This window comes from Mytilus trossulus, chromosome 4 (assembly GCF_036588685.1).
Source record: "Mytilus trossulus isolate FHL-02 chromosome 4, PNRI_Mtr1.1.1.hap1, whole genome shotgun sequence".
In the NCBI taxonomy this organism is placed as follows: Eukaryota; Metazoa; Mollusca; class Bivalvia; order Mytilida; family Mytilidae; genus Mytilus; species Mytilus trossulus.
This window is the reverse complement of record NC_086376.1, coordinates 75317220-75335105: the sequence shown is the minus strand read 5'-3', so window position 1 is coordinate 75335105 and position 17886 is coordinate 75317220.

Here is a 17886-nt window from a genome sequence, read left to right as displayed (position 1 = left end):
AACAGCGCCTGCATGCCTTAGATGTATATGTCTTCCAGTTTAATTGATATGCGACGGATTACCTTAGCCGTATTTGGCACAACTTTTTGGAATGTTGGTCCTCAATGCTCTTCAACTTTGTACTTGTTTGGGTTTATAACTTTTTTTATATGAGCGTCACTGATGAGTCTTGTGTAGACGAAACGCGCATATGGCGTACTAAATTATAATCCTAGTACTTTTAGTAACTATTTACACCACTGGGTCGATGCCATTGCTGGTGGACGTTTCGTCCCCGAGGGTATCACCAGCCCAGTAGTCAGCACTTCGGTGTTGACATGAATATCAATTATGTGGTCATTTTTATAAATTTCCTGTTTACAAAACTTTGAATTTTTCGAAAAACTAAGGATTTTCTTGTCCCAGGAACAGATTACCTTAGCCGTATTTGGCACAACTTTTTCGAATTTTGGTCCTCAATGCTCTTCAACTTTGTACTTGTTTGGGTTTATAACTATTTTGATATGAGCGTCACTGATAAGTCTTATGTAGACGAAACGCGCGACTGGCGTACTAAATTAAAATCCTGGTACTTTTGATAACTATTTACGTTTCCTTTTTTGATTAACTTGATAGAGGGTAGAAGATTGCTGTGTACAAGGAAACTATTAAACCAAAAATTTAAGTGAGGAAAAATTCGTCCCTTTAAAATTTTACGAGTACAGTGATATTCCAATAGTAATCACAGTCCAGTCCCGTTTTCCTAGAATGTGATTTATCACAAGGTAAATACTTCCATGTTCAAACCGACCAGTTCCACAATGTGAAGCAGGATCTGCTTACCCTTTCAGACAATCTGAATCCCCACCAGGTTTTTCTTAGTTTTGGGTTGCACAGTGTTTACGGTTGCCGTTGCTTTATTGACTTTTAATAGGTTCTTGTTTATTGCCATACTATTGTCAGTTTGTTTTGATGTAACGAGTTTGAATATCCCTTTAGTATCTTTTGCTTTCATGTTACAAAGTCGTCTTTTAAATATTTGTCAGAAGTCAAAACAAATAAATCCCTTGTCCCAGATATTAATATTGTGGGTGTTGGGTCCTCATTAATTTGTACTTGGACCATATTCCTTTAAACTTGAACTGATATATACAATTATTTTAGGTGTTGGGTCCTCATTAATTTGTACTTTGGTAATATTTTTTTTATTTGATGTAATTGCAATTTCTTCAGGTGTTGAGTCGATATTAGTTTGTATGTAGGTCATATATATTCGTTTTAACTTAGTGTTTTCATTTACAATTAAACCATATACAAAATAAACATAACAGTTTTTAATTTGGTACGTCCGATGCGCTTTCCAGATATACCTTATTCAGATACATTCAAACCATAAGTTTTGACGACCAATTACGTTTATATAAATACAATAGTTGAATATGTTTGGATCTTTACGACCCAGAGTGTCTTACTGTTATAGCCAAAACTTAAACATCCGACTTGGCATAAAGATATAGAACAAAGCAGTGTACAATTCAGTCGTTTTTTTCTTTAATCGGTTACAGTCTTGAATGCAGATGAAGAATGAAGGTATTTGTTGCTGTGGGTAAAGTAAATCATCATATATATCAGGATTGGAACTTTGTATTTGCGACAGACGAGCATTTCGTCTGAAACAGACTCATCATTGACCATCGAATTAAAACAGTTTAATAGGCGAAATAAAGTACGAAGTGCAGTGAAGACTAAAGTTCCTAAGAGTAACCATCAGCCAATCTTACCTGATATATATTTTAACAAGATAGAACCGTTGGAACGGAAGCAAATTTTAAATGTTTTAGTTTAAAGGGGCAGCAATTTTTGAAGGTATCATTTTGCCGTCTATTTTCTTTCTTGAACATACATTCTATCACAGTTTACTAGCTACTTCATACCCGGGTCCACTGCAGTGATGTCACATAATAGAGTATGTGCAGTGTTTAACAATTATCTAGGGTCTATATAATCAGGATATCCAGGATTTGGGTTAAACATGTCCTAACTTTTTTACGAGTTTTAATATCTCCAAGAGAAATTGTTGGTTAATGGACCCTGAATTTGAAAAAAATATACCCAATACTGATTATGAGTCTTGATAAAAGAGTTCGTCGATGGCTTTCTTACTTATTATTTTGGTAAAAGTCTCTGAAAGCACTCCAAGGTATTGTGATATATGAAAATGTCATTCGGTGCTGTCATCTTTGGTTTTGTTTTGTTATGTTTTTAATTATTTTTTGTTTTTTTGTTTATTTCTAGTGGTTTTTAGTATTCAATTTATTTGTTTTGATCTGCTTGGGTTTTAGGGAATTGGGTCTTTTTTAATTATGTATTTCGTTATATATTTTTTGGTACATTGTCTGGATTTAACTTTAACATATTTGATTCGGATGTTCATATCTGTTATTCATGAAATTTATTTTGTAGGTATAATAAAATCATTTTTATATAAAAATATAAATATAAATTTGACGCGCTAGAAAGACGTCGCTGCATTAAATGTTAAGTTATTATAACTCAGTCATAACTGAAAAAGATATTACTTACATAAAGAATTCCTCACATATTTAAAACCAATGAATTACGACACTTAATAGGAGACTAACTTAAATTTGTGGTAGATGTAAAAGCAATTTTATTACAATTTATCATCTTAAATGAATATTTGCATTTATCACCTAATAAATCGCTTAAACGATTGAACCTTGAAATTTGTAAAACGAAAAGATGATTAGTTTGAAATAGTTTAAATACGTATACACAGGAATAAAGAGATGTCAGGGACATTCGTCAATGATGTACGGCAGTAAAAAAAAGCAACCGAACGACGAAAATAAAAAAGTATTTTATTCAATAGCATACTAGCTTCATTTTCACATTATGTTAAATTGTATTAACTAACAACTGTAGTCCTCTTGCAAAAGTCAAGCTTTTGAATCTAAGTAAACTATCACAATAAGAAAAAAAAAGAGGTATCATATTGAAATCTTTAATGGAAGGACTGAAAGCATGGCGGAAATAGCAAACAAAAAATGACGGATAATCATTTTTATTGAAATTGCTGACTCTTTCGTGTATACATATGCGTTAGCATTCGATGGACATTATAATAAATTCCAATTTGTGGGGGGGGGACAAAAAAATGTATGCGAGGCTTTTTCAGTGAGTTGTTGCTGATTTGGGATATAAGTAAATGAGTATACCGAATTCATTAATTTCAATAACAAATGTAGACATCGAAGATTGTACCTAATGGGCAACCGAGTTACCCTTTATAATGATTTGGAATCAAGTTGAACATCTTCATATACTTAGCACAGTGAGAACATTTTATGTCGTCAATCTATAAATGAAAGTAAAAAAATATTGTTGTCTTAGAAAATAACTGAAATGTTAATATTGTATGAGAAATAATAATTAGAGAGGGACGAAAGATACCAAAGGGACAGTCAAACTCGTAAATCTAAAACAAACTGACAACGCCATGGCTAAAAATGAAAAAGACACACAGAAAAACAATAGTACACATGACACATGTTGGCATGCAATCGTAAAAAGGGGCTGGGCTTACAATTATCAGGTTGTCCAATTAGCAAGTTAACCCCACAAAAAAAATTTCATTTCATGCCTTTATTAAGAAGCATGTTATATTTCACATAAATCTATTTTATTCCTAAAGTTGGAAACGAAACCATGATTGAGTAGTCTAGTTCGTCGCCTCGTTATCAAATATCCCCTTACAATAATGCATCACATGCGTACATCTGGTGATGGGTGGACATTTGGGAAATCTAATAGTTTGCACAGACTAGATAAATGACTTTAAAAACTATATGTACATAATTACAAATTACTTTTTTACATGTTCGTAAAGTGTCATATTAAGTTTACACTCAAATAAATATTTATTACGATGTAACTAAAGTCCTGTCATAAATATATTATACAAAATTGACAAGTACTCCCTACAACGATAAAATTCAGGTTTATTATGAAATTCTTCTTTTAATTGCCGTATTATTGCAGAATATGAATGCCTTTATATGTTAAAAATTTTTGTTTACTGAAGAATTGTACGATTATCTTCTTCCGCATTGGATGAAGACACAAAACTTCTGAAATACAAACAACAGGATATGACATTTAGAACAGAGCGTTCTCTATGACATTGATTAGAGCAATATCAATTTATCAACGTATGAAAGTGTAAAGCTCCCAGACTAATAGCGTAATAGTATATTCTTTTTTCGTTATTTCTATGTGGTCCAAGGACACAGTTATCGTCCTTTGGTTTTCACGAATATAGTCCCTAGTGTAAACAGTGTATAACTTGCATGTTTTATTCAATACACTTTCCCAATTAATTTCTTTATATTAAATGCATGAAATATTAAGTAGGGGGATGTAATTACATGTCAAAACAATTTGGGTGCTGAAACTTTATGTTAAGTAGTGAATTGGTCCAGTTCTAAAAGGTCAAATTTTATCACGTCTGAAGCTGTCAAACTGAATTTTACACCCCCTTAACACAGAATTGTCAATATTTTGAGTTAGAGCTGGGAGAAGTTTCTATAATTTTGATATTATTTGTTTCACTGGTAGTACACTACACTGTAAAAATATTTTTGAGAAGAGCAGGTGCGATTTTTTTAATTTGAATTTATAGTCTAAAAGAAATGCACTACGAAATAACTGTGTTCTCGGGCCATGTGTTCAAAGTAGGATTGCAGCGTATCCTACAACCATATTTGACCTTTGTTTGGGGCTCTCAATCGTTTTTACACGTTTGGCTCTCCAAATCTAAGGTACCGAGCACTCCTTATGTTTTTTAGTTCTAGAAGCACAGGTTTTATAAACCGAAATCTTGTTATTTTATTTCAGAAAAATAGTATAGCTGTGACAATGAAGAAGCTTACTCTGGATCTTACATGTAGTTCTTACTATTTCTGATGTTCACATGAGAACGTAAGTTCTATCATGCACATTTTCCAAGGGTTATAGTCATAAATAAACAGACGCAAGTATTTGTGAATAATATTCATGAATGTATAGATTTTCAATCAGTATTTCAAGCTCTCTGTTGCATCTTTAATGACTAGTGAAGTAACCAGATTGATGTATTTTATTTTAAACGAATGTTATGGTCAAAAGAAGTTATCTGAAAAATTGTTCAAACTGTTTTGGATAATTAATAATAATGTTGATAGAAAAATAAATATACTTTTTTTTTAAATGCGTGACATAAACATATCACGAATTACACTGTCTGTTGGAAATGTTTATTTCTCCGTTCATCTTTTTATTCTGGAATGTATTTATTTGATATAATATACCTTTTTTAGCACGAATTTAATACTTTCATTACAAACTAAAATTAACATTCAGTGAAATCAAACTCGGCTCGAGTATACAATGAGTGAAAATTGATCGTTTAAAACGTCCGTATATAGCTTGTAATAATATCTTCCAATTTATCATCTCAAGTTGAACCATTACATAATTCTTAAATAAATGAATAATTATAATGTCTAGCAAGACCGTGTGTGGGTGAAATTTGTCATTTCTTGTCCAATGTTCCAAGCTTGAGTGTAAGCACCTGTCAACATGGTCCAAGCCATTTAAAAGTTTTAAACAATCTAGCCTAAATTAAAACTATTATTATAACAAGTGCTGGGACAATATGTTCTAGATTAGTTTAAACGGAGTAATTCAGTTTGACCATTAGTATTTGCATGCTAATGTAATCTACTTTACCATAAAATAATATATATGTTATCTTATAGAGAAAAAAATAACAGCAGCTAGAAATATACTGGACTCAGACAATCTCTTTTTTGTCTGGTTTCGCTCTTCACAATAAACAAAGTTCTTCATAAGGCAGTGCCAATGCGTCTATATTATTGAAGGAAAAAATTTCTTCCTATGTGACGTATAAATTTTCTGACGTCATACACGCGAATTGAATTTGTTTTTTATTTGATTGATGCTTGTGTGCTTTTTTGTTAAATTGTTTGTTTAAATATAGTAGCACAGTGGTGACTGCTGTACCCATATTTTGACTAGTTTACCTTTTATTTGCTATTATTCGTTTGTTTGTATTGTAGTCCTGGCATGTAATGTTGTCAATTTAATGTTATAATTAACATTGTCATTAAAGCGGAAGGTTTGGCACGCCACAAACCCAGGTTCAACCCACCTTTTTTCTGAAAATGCCCTGTACCAAGTCAGGAAAAATAGCCATTGTTATATTTTAGTTCGCGTTTGTGTGTGTTACATTTATAATGTTGTGTTTCTGTTGCGTTGTAGTTTTCTTATATTTGATACGTTTCTCTCTGTTTTGATTTTAAATTTCGAACTATAGTTTACTACTGTTGCCTTTATTTATATATTAAGTCTGTTTTGTTCACACATCGTTGTAAATATGACGAAATTTGATGAGACTTTCGTAAAAGGGAGAGGTTTAGCCCTATAAAAACAGGTTCAATCCACCATTTTCTAAATTAGAAAATGTCTGATATAAGTCAAGAATATGACAGTTGTTGTCCATTCGTTTGATGTAGTTTGTCATTTGATTTGGCCATGTGATTAGGGAATTTCCGATTGAATTTTCCTCGGAGTTCAGTATTTTTGTGATTTTACTTTTTAGAATATAATTTTGCAATAAACCGATATTTTTAACCACCTACAAGCAAAATCAGCTAAAACTGATACAGTAGCATGTTTTTTTTTAATATATCGTAATTTTCAAAAATGGAATACGTTAGAACAATTGCAGTGCAGCTTCAATTTGAAAGATTGCATCTTTCATGTACTAAAAGCGTTTTTTCAACTGTAATAAATATAGATAAACAGTTCGACCAAGAACAAAAATCAAGACGCTTTATTCAATTTCTTACAGGATTGATTACTAGTAATTGATTGAGATTTTGTTATCAGAAGAGAAGACAAAATCGCTATCATGGCGGTTATATAGTTGATGTTATATGATGATAGAAGATACTCTCTTTTGAACTAAACCTACACACTGAGTGTGAGTTTTACAATTCTAGCTCGATATGTATCACTCCGCTGGAAGACCTGATACCCTACCCAGATACATTATTCTGACTCCCAAGTTGTCCATTCTTTGTTCTTCTTATTCCCTTATACAGTCAGGTACTTTTTTGCTTGCAATCAGAGAATACAATCGAGAATGGAAATGGGGAATGCGCCAAAGAGACAACAACAAGACCATAGAGCAGACAACATGATACACATTCTATCCTTAAATAGCTAGAAAATAATGTGTTATTTAGCAAATATGCATTTCAAAATTTTGGGGTAGGTCCAATCGGAGATCTAACTAGCCCACAACCTCTCGTATTCGATACGACCACACTACCGCGAGACAAACAATCGAGACGGCTATGAATATTTGTGTGTACGTTACATATATAGCAATATAATTCTCTGGCTGATGGAAATTTGTTTATCATATATCACGTCATGATGTTTTAGTGACAATTAACCAATTTACACACTGGTATTCTGACAACAGTAAAATGGTACGATGCTTCGTAATTGTAGATATGATCTGATGCTTTGACAACGTGTGAAATAATCTTTTGACATTTATTGCCATTGCATTGTACACAAGTTGGCAGAGGGAGTATTTAGGCCACACAAAAATTCAATTATTGCTTATATAAATTAAGAAATTAACATAAATTTACTGTGTGTTTATGAAATACAGCATCGTTATCTGTTTAAGAGAATTCATCTGGTATCCTATTACTTGGGTCAGTACCAACAGAAATGATGGAAGGCTTTTCTGCTGTTGTATTACGACCAAAAGTGATTTGTCACTATGACATATAGCTTTTAAATGTTTTTAATACGAAAGGTTATACATGTTTGTTAGTTTATCTATTTCACCAGAAGACACCTGCTAAATCGCGGGCATGTGAATTGGATTTTCAAGTCATATTGTCAACAGTTTTAAAGTACATTTTGTAAATATTTATGTTGGAAGAATTAAGTTTAGATGTTTGTCAATTGCTCATTTGTTATTGTTGCCTTGTGCAAGTCATATCTTGGTTGGTCATGTGCTTACATGAAAATTACAACTATTGACATACATTAGGAATCAGATAATGAGAAGGATATTAAAAAAAAATCCTATATTATTTTCCAGATAATCAAGCATCTTCAGTCAACTTCATTACAAGAGTTATTGCCCTTGAAAGACAGTTTTATCATTTTAACCTTTCGTGTCTGTTTGGATTTTCCACCCAATTTTGTAAGTATAACGCTGTCATACAAGTTAGAGGTTTAGCTAGCTATGGAACCAGTATTACCTTAACATTTTCTACGGGAAATGAGTGTGTAATGTCAGGATTATGACAGTGTTTTCTTTCTGTTCTGTTCATTGATAAAGTTTTAATTTCGATTTTGTCAGGTTGTATGGACTCCCCCTTTTTGAATTTACCATGGAGTTCAGTATTTTTGTTATACCTGTTTACGTCTTTCCAGAGACAAACATATAAATATGAGTGATGAATCGGTTCTGCCAGACGAGTAGCTGCATTTTATAGAGGTTATCTAAGACATCCAATTTACAGTTTTAATCAGCCATAGAAAAGCTTTTATTGGTTATAAGAAAGAAAACAATTTATTTTAGATTTATTTATTTGTATCAAGTGACAATTGTGGCTTAAAGTGTTGATGGGGTTAAAAGTATGTATCAATTATTGGTGATTTGTCTGTTTGTTAATCTAGAATTAGTGCCAAGATCTAATCATTTCTCACATAAAGTTAATAGAGTGTCAAACTTTTTGATTTGAAAGGCTTTAAGTAATAACTTTATAATAAATAAATGATTGTTAGTTTTCAATTTATTATACTAGTATGTACCTAACAACGATTTGCAAATTCATTTTGGAAAGTTTCAAATTGATAATTTATTAAAAGAAGATGGAGTACAATTTCAACAGAAAGAAACAAAACTACTGCTGTTAACATATTTTGAAGAATGAATTAATTTCAGATGACTTTTTTTAATCTCATTTACACCTTAAAACTAACTATGATGTATTGATATCAGAACCACATTGCATTTAATGTAACAATCACATAACTCGAGATTTTTTATACTACATAAATTTATTAGGAGCTTACAAAACCTATGAAATTACAAAAAATATCAGTTGATTCAAGATCAATTTTGCATCATTGTAAATATACAAACTTTCCATCCATAGGACGTGTATGTATGTCTTTTAGGCAACCAATTCAATATCTACTACTAAAACTAACCGTTCAAAGTATATGCGTTTGCCAACCAACCAACTTTTAGTCCTTTAAACAATTCGTTTTAGGTTTCAAATTGTTCTGTTTGCAGTCAATATCCATTCCTAATTAAAAGCCAAACGCATGAAAGTGTGTCCGTATGGTGCTGCCGCATACGCTTTGTTAAACCAGCACCTACTCCTTATACTCTATCCTTAAATTGTCTTTGTTCAACCCTCACTTACAACTTTATATTTTGACGTATGGGCTTTTTTACCAAAAAATACTAACCATCTAAATACCATCCTTATGACGTCGGTGCTGTTCTTTTCAATCGTCATTCATATCTTAAAATATCTATATGAAAATTAAAAGAAGTAGTACCACTGTCCATGCACAAGACATGAAATGACATAGGAATGACAACTATAGGTCAACGTATGACCTTCAACAATAAGAAAAACCCATACCGCGTAGTCAGCAATAGAATACCCAGAAATTGCATATGAGTTATACAATTTAAAACAGTTTGAACCATAGAATCATAGGCGGAAAATAACAACAATATATATAAATAATGAAATATTAAACTGGTTTGAAGGTGCAATCCCTCTCCTAACCTCAAACATGGTATACGAGTACAACAGAAGACTAGACGTGGACGGGTACTTATACATCCACACATCAGAAAAACATTAATTAAAGATCTGAGACTACTCGCAGTTACTAACAACTGACAGCAATTTCAAATAAAAAAAACTTAGAAGAAAATTTCATGCATCTTAGACTAAAATACCACTCAGTACAAATCCAACATGCAATGGATTTAGGGTAAAGATGCCATTAACAGTCAAAGAAACCCCGACCTTGTGCAATGCTAATATACAACTTTGACGTACATATTTTTATTAAAAAGCACCTAGACTACTGAATTACAATCACAATGACTTCTTCGTCTTTATCGACCGACACTCACTTTTAAAACTTTAGAGAATGGTGTAAAGTGCTTTAATCATGCAACCAACACCAACAACTACACCTTTATCCGTATAACACGACGTATTTGGATTTTAGCAACCAATAAAACAATCAAAACTGTATCCGTATCAAACGCAAATTGAATTTTATCAACAACAACAAAAATTAATTAAATGTTATTCATATCACACGACGTTGCTTAACCCTGCCACATTGCGTATGTGCCTGTCCAATTTCAGAAGCCTGAAGTCCAGTTGTTGTCGTTGGTTCGTGTTTTTTCTTAATTTTTTTTTTCTCACAATGTTATGTCAAAAATTAGGCCGCTAGTTTTTTCAATTGAATAGACCACTTTCGAGTTAATCTGTCACCGGAAAAAACTCGTCAATTAGGCGCGCCTTTGTGACGTCATTTACAAGATATAGGGGATCGCCTGTATCTCTGCACTATTAACGTTCATCAAGCGTCTTAGTGTTCGTCATTGTGTAGGATAAACTAGAAATAGTTTTTGTTTTGTAAGTACTTAATCACAATTCCCTATAGCTAATGATAGCAGTGGTGAGTGTCAATTATGAGAATTAAGTTTGCCGAAAAAATTGTGCAATATAGTATTATAATTTTCCAACCACTCGCTCAAAATTGGAACGGAAGTGACGAGTGCACCTTAACGCATGAATGATGTTCACTAAAACCAGAGTTTTTGAAGGAAATGCATCGAACTCAAAAGTTGTCTATTTTTTCATATTTTTGTATGTCGGGGCCCTTTTAAAGCTGACCACACTGTATGAATATTTTTCTCTCATTGATGAAAGACGTACGTACGATTACCTATACTTGTTTACATCTATTTCATTTGAACTTTGGTGGATAGTTGTCTCATTGGAAATAAAACCACATTCCCTTATTTTTATATTAATGAAAATATTATCAACCAACACCAACAACTTTAACTTTATCCGAATCAGACGAAGTCTGTGTTTTTATCAACAAACACCAACTACCAAAACTTGTCAGTTCTTTTTTATGAGTAATATCTGAATTCTTTTTGACACATTGTTTTTGTAAATAGTAAAAGATAATATAGATATGTACTTTTATCTTTCGTTTATATATTTATTATGCCCCACCTACGATAGTAGAGGGGCATTATGTTTTCTGATCTATGGGTCCGTTCGTCCGTCCTACCGTCCGTCTGTTCATTCTGTCCCGCTTCAGGTTTAAGTTTTTGATCGAGGTAGTTTTTGATGAAGTAGAAGTCCAATCAACGTGCAACTTAGTACACTAGTGCCCTATGATATGTTTTTTCTAATTTCAATGCCAAATTAGAGAGTTTTGACCCCAATTTCACGGTTCACTGAACATAGAAAATGATAGTGCAAATTTCAGGTTTAAGTTTTTGGTCAAGGTAGTTTTTGATGAAGTTGAAGTCAAATCAACTTGAAACTTAGTACACATGTGCGCTATGATATGATTTTTCTAATTTTAATGCCAAATTAGAGAGTTTTGACCCAAATTTCAAGGTTCAATGAACATAAAAAATGACAATGCAAATTTCAGGTTTAAATTTTGGTCAAGGTAGTTTTTGATGAAGTTGAAGTCCAATCAAATTGAAACTTAGTACACATGTGCCCTATGATATGATCTCTCTTATTTTAATGCCAAATTAAAAGTGTTGACCCCAATTTCACGGTTTTCTGAACATAGAAAATGATAGTGCAAATTTCAGGTTTAAGTTTTTGGTCAATGTAGTTTTTGATGAAGTTGAAGTCCAATCAACTTGAAACTTAGTAAACAATTTCCCTATGATAGTATCTTTCTAATGTCAAATCAGAGTTTTTACCCGAATTTCAAAGTCCACTAAACATAAAAAAAATGATAGTGCGAGTGGGGCATCCATGTACTATGGACATATTCTTGTTTGGGATGTTTTAAGGACATTTTGGAAGATAAGTTACGACAACTGAAGTAGTGAATCGTTTTGAAATAAAACCATTAATAATTATTTTATTCATGCATTGACCAAGGTCTGATACTTAAACGTTATACGTATGGCGTCTATGCTTTTATCAACCAATACCCATCCCATCTCTATAAATGATCTATTAATAAAAAAAAAAGAAAACATTTAAAAATGTTTTAATATCTTTGCCTGTGAGGATACTATTTAACAGTAGATGAAAAATGCTGAAGTATTCAAAATTGTGTTTGGTACAACAAAGGTAATTAAGATATTCAAGTTTCAAATTGTCAAATATTTGATGGTGTAACAAGACAGATTTTTCAAAACATACGTATTTAAGATTATATCGTACCAACAGAGACGGACAAAGTCATAATAATCTTATCAGTGTGTATTATTAAGTTATTAACCTTAAATTTCTACAATCATATCTAACAAAGACATATAAATCATAGTCACTCACTTATAAGTTAAACGGTTCGGCATTACTTTTATTGCATATTTTAAAATGCTTTTAGAATTGTCAGATAGTTCATTTAAATTGGTTTAACAAGATTGTGGAAGTCCCTTAAACCATTGACCTCTCTCTTATTTTTGTCTTAATGATAATGCATTTTTGTTTTATACCGAAAAAAAAGTTCGAAATTCTTACTATTATTTTCAAACAAATCCATCAATTAGTTTCTAGATATCAAGTTAATCAATAATCTAAGAAAAACAAAGTTGGCGATCCGCCTCGATGGTATATTTGTAAAAGAAGTACAAAAGATACCAACGGGACAGTCAGACTCATGAATCGAACATAAACTGACAACGTCATGGCTAAAAATGAAAAAAACAAACAGACAAACAATAGTACACATGACACAACATAGAAAACTAAAGAATAAGCAACACAAACCTCACCAGGTGTTTCAGAAAGGTAAGCAGATCCTGCTCTACACGTGGCACCCGTCGCATTGCTTATGTGATAACAAATCCGATAAATAGTTTAATTCGGTAGGTCACATTTATGAAAGGGAAGGGGATAGTAGTTACAACGTAAGGAACATATTGATATCATTTGTGAAACGGTAATTCCATAACGGTCAACCAACTCGTGATGGCGTCTATAAAATTTACGAAGGGATGATTTCAACTTCACCATTTGAAACTCTTGGTTTGTATATCTTCTTTGTGAGCAGCAACCCTCTATCAAGGAAATCATGATAGGAAATACAAGCGTGGGAATATCGTATCAATTGGGAGATTTGTACTCCGTGTGCAGGCGCTGTTGGAATTTTTCTACATAGAAATGGAAAGTTTCCAATTGGGAAGCTGAAATCATCTCGTTTGTCGTAAAGTTTTGTTTTCAATTTACCAATACATTTTTAAGAACTCTCAAATTTCCCTATAAAGAACTTAATAATTTTTGTGTAATATAATTGTATGAATCCATTAGTTTTTTTCGCATTTTTCAGTATGAAACAATTTTGAAAAGTTTTATAAAACAAAAACACGTATTTAACAAGCATATCATCATAAAAAAAATATTCCTTCGTAATCAATTCGTTAACAAAAAACTTGCATTTTTCCAGTCGCCTATGTGTCTTTGTTCATGTCTACACTGAACAGCTTTCGTTTTCTCTGATTCTGTAGTATATAGTTTATCATGGCTTGGTAGCTGCCCACCGCACAAAAGTTTTCCTCGTCTTCAGCCGGGCTTGGCTGATTAAATTATATGTACCTTATATCTATAACTATATAATTTTGCTGAATGACTTAATTTATCCAAACATGTGGTACATTATATGTACCTTTTATTTCAATGAAATAAAATCTTTCGGCAAAAGGGCAGATCAGAAATGCATTATATTCCTTAAGATAGACCCTCGTTCTCGATTTGATTTAATGTGGTATGTATCAGGTTCGATGTAGGTCTACCGTGGTGGGCTGAACTTCTATTGATGTTCATACCTAATTTACATCTATTAAATACAGATAAATATTTTAATATGTAATTATTTGGATATAAAGTGTTATTTACACTTGTCTTTCGGTTAGGTCCATCAAAAACGAGTCTGTTAAAATTTTTTTGCCTCATGGGAGATTGGACCATTGATGGAAAAAAAAATGCGTTATCGTGAAATAATATTTTAAAAACTTTTAAAAAAAATTAAAAGGTTGATATTACTGAAACTATATTTGTTAAATGTGTGATTGAAAGTAATTAAAAGCTACAAAACGTAAGTCAACAAAGATTTTTTAAACTTTTATATTCTTTGAATATCTATTGCTAACCCGTTATTTACACTGAAATCGCAGAGAATATATTTTAAAAGTCCTAATCTAGACCGGATACAGTTGTGCATATATACATCCAGCACAGTAGATGGCAAACGCTAAATTAAATGACAGAACGGATGCTGTTCAAACAACCTCTCCCATAATTTTTTTTTATAATCAAACAGAAGAACACAATTGTATTTAAAAATCAGACGCACTGATGAACAACATCAGTATATATATATATATATAACTTGTCCGATATGTTTTTCCATACTAAATGATTGATTTAAGAACAACTCCAAAACGTACAGCTTTATATCACTGTCAAAAGAGTGTAAAACATGCATGTACATATAAAATGTATAGCAGTATGAAGTATAGACATCTTTATGCAGCTAACTATATTTTTTACAAAACATGGACATTACCCATCAATCAAAGGACACAATATAATGATAAATATCAGATCCAAGCAAGGTGAAAGTGAAACTTACCTACCAATAAGAAATTTGTGTGGACATAAACTAAAGTTTATGTTACACCAACAGATGTATGAGGACTATCATGACAATTGTTGTGTTATATAAGTGTTTGTGTCTGAATTAATAGTCAATTACATACAAATTATCTGAAGATAGTATGCTGACAACTTATTTAAAGAAGAATTATTGTCATTTTTAAGATTTGTAGCTTTAAATGAGTTCAACTCTCTTTATGCTTTCATTGTCAGTTTTCTCGATCTCTTGGCATAATGATAAAATTCCCAAATGCATGTTCTTGCAGGACCATTATTGCTTTAAATCAAACTACTGATATATTCGTTGAATGATATTTGATAACCTACTGGAAATATAGAAATTATTGGGAGCATGTTTTAATGTGATTTCTGATCAAGGGACATAGTTGCGTGATTAAAAATAATTTTATTAACTAAAATCCTGAACTCAAATTAACATAATATGCAATAAAATTTCTGGTTATTGTGATATTTATTCCATTGCATTTTCGCAAAAAAGTCCAGTAAGACCCGTTTTGGCCCCAAAATAAAGCAGTTTTACAAAATTGTTAAAGTGTTTATTTTAGGTATGTATTTGAAAGTGGAATACTTCTGTTACATAGATAAAGGCTAGGGTGGGTGGTTGTGTTTTTGCAAAACAATGCACATATATCGGGTACTAGCACCATTAAGTCATGCATAATTACTGAAATTTTCACTAGTTTAGCATTTGAGTTAAATTTTCGACGGTTTCTGTCTTAAATGGAAGTAGTCACATTTTGCTTATTCTTAATATTCAAATGTAAGTTGTATTTGATGATAAAACATAACATATATAAAGGTTGAGAATGAACACTGATGCGGCCATTTCATTTGTGACATATAATGATATTTGATGTATTTTTTTCGTTTTTAAGCCTGAATTTGAGCGTCTTTAATGACTAAATCAGTTCACATATTTAACACAAAATATCTAAAGATAGTACGATGACAACTCATTTGAAAAAAGGAATTATTGTCATTCTGAAGAGTTGTAGATTAATACGATTTCAAAAGTCTTTCAGTCTTTCAATATTTATTTCCAGTTTTCTAGAGTTCTTGTCTTAAATGTTTGAATTCCTAAGTTTATGTTCTTTAATTTTCAATATCGCTTTAAACAAAATTAATCATTTATTTGATAAATGATATTTGATAACCTACCTGAAATACAGAATTATTAGGAGCATATATTGATGTGATTTCTAATAAAAGGACACAATTGTGTAATTAATGTAATTCACTAAAATCGTGAATGCAAATGTACAATAAATGCGATGAGAGTTTTGGTTAATATTATATTTATTCCATCGCAATTTCTGAAAAATATTAATAGATCCCAAACATTTCCTCATTTTCTGTTTGTGGTTAAATGCTTTTGATTTTATTATGGTGTAGAGATACTATTCAGAACATCTAAAATAACGATTGTCTTCACTAGGATAAAACAAAACACTATTTTTAACAGTAAATAGCTATTTAGTTTACATAATTTGATAAACTGCATATGCACATACAAGTTATCAACTGAGTATTTTGATTCAATGATTCAATTTGAGAGAAAAATCAAAAAAAAGAAAGATTGTTTTGCTAGTTCTGGAGATGAATTTTACCTGATGAAAGTTAAAACAAATGGATTTGTTATAGATCAACATATTATTGAAATTAGTATGTAATGTATCATTGTCTCATTGGGATTGCAATGATTGTCGTTTATGTCGCTTTTGATTATTCGTGCATCATTTTAATGAAAGTGTATATCTCATAGATTTTATGGAGAACGCTTTTGATCATTGTCTCAATGTGGTTGTTTGAACTCATCTTGCGATAATACTTGTATCTTTTTCCTCAGAGTGTATTACGCACATGTACATATCTAAATTTACAGCATTAAGTAAAGACATCTTTATGCAGCTAACTATATTTTTTACAAGACATGGACATTACCTATCAATCAAGGGACACAATATAATGATAAATATCAGAACTTAAGGAGGTGAAAGTGAAATTTACCTACCAATAAGAAATTTGTGTGGACATAAACATAAGTATATGTTACAACAACAGATGTATGAGGATTATCATGACAATTGTTTTGTTATTTAAGTGTTTGTGTCTGAATTAATAGTCGTTTAAACTCAGATTATCTGAAGATAGTATGATGACAACTTATTTAAAGAAGAATTATTGTCGTTTTTAAGATCTGTAGTTTAAAACTAGTTCAAGTGTCGTTTTGGGTTTTTTTTTTCTTCTTGTTTTCTCGAGCTCTTGGCATAAAAGATTAAATTAACAAATGCATGTTGTTTCAGAAGCATTATTGCTTTACATCACCATTTTACTATTTTTGACAAATATTTATTTGGTAATCACCAACAAAACCTGAAAATATTGGGAGTAGGTATTTATGTGATTTGTGACCAAGGGAAAAAGAGAAATTAATCATTGTTATAACAAAAACGTAAAATGCAAAGAATATGAGAGAACTGCAGTAACATTTCTTCAAAATTTGAAATTCTAACAGTCATGTGTCCATAGTACACGGATGCTCCACTCGCACTATCATTTTCCATGTTCATTGGACTGTGAAATTGGGGTCAAAACTTTAATTTGGAATTAAAATTAGAAAGATCATATCATAGGTAACATGTGTATTAAGTTTTAAGTTGATGTGACTTCAACTTCATCAAAATTTACCTTGACCAAAAAATTTAACCAAAACTTTAATCTGAACTTCGCACTATCATTTTCTATGTTAATTGGACCGTGAAATTGGGGTCAAAACTATTATTTGTTATCAAAATTAGAAAGATCATATTATGGGGTACATGTGTACTAAGTTTCAAGTTGATTGAACTTCAACTTCATCAAA